This window comes from Oncorhynchus nerka, linkage group LG20 (assembly GCF_034236695.1).
Source record: "Oncorhynchus nerka isolate Pitt River linkage group LG20, Oner_Uvic_2.0, whole genome shotgun sequence".
NCBI classification, from domain to species: domain Eukaryota; kingdom Metazoa; phylum Chordata; class Actinopteri; order Salmoniformes; family Salmonidae; genus Oncorhynchus; species Oncorhynchus nerka.
In genome coordinates this window covers 97668195-97668886 of record NC_088415.1, presented here as the reverse complement: position 1 = coordinate 97668886, position 692 = coordinate 97668195, and positions in this window count along the sequence as shown.

The following is a 692-nucleotide window of genomic DNA, read 5'->3' as shown; positions in this document are numbered from 1 at the left end:
GAGTCTTCAGATTAAGGAACTGATAGTTCCCTTCGTTGCAGTCAGAAACTTTGTAGAATTTCCTGAAAAGCATCAGATATTGAACAGGTTTAGATAACCAGTCAGAAGTTAATCAAACTAATGTTACTACAAAAAGTCACCTTTAGAATAGCAGTAGGTGGTTCCTTGAAGCTGGAAGCCATCTCGGCAGTGGCAGTAGAAGGACCCGGGTGTGTTGACACAGAAGTGCATGCATGGACCGTAAGGCAGAGCGCATTCATCCACATCTAAAGAGAAGAAACAGGTTCAGTATTTTAGAGTTAACACTCACCAACTGAGCTACAGAGGACCCGAACCCAACTAAGGTAGAGCGCTTTTATTCACATCTACAGAGGGGTTCAGAGTATTTAGGCTTACAGTAAAGAAATAGATAAATGAAACCAGTCATGACAATAACTCAACAGGATCACAGACATCCTCACCCAGACAGGAGGCTCCGTCAGCAGATAGCCTATGGCCTTTAGGACAGGAGCAGAGGGCTCCCCAGGGCTTATCCACACAGGAGTGACTGCAGCCACCGTTCTCTTCTGAACAAGTCCTCCCTGGAAGATAGAGATGAGTCAGATCAGCCTGTCCATTGACATGTTTCAGATGCCATTACAGTCAGTTATGACTGAAGAAGTTCATATATGTAGTGGTGAGGGGTTAGCTGT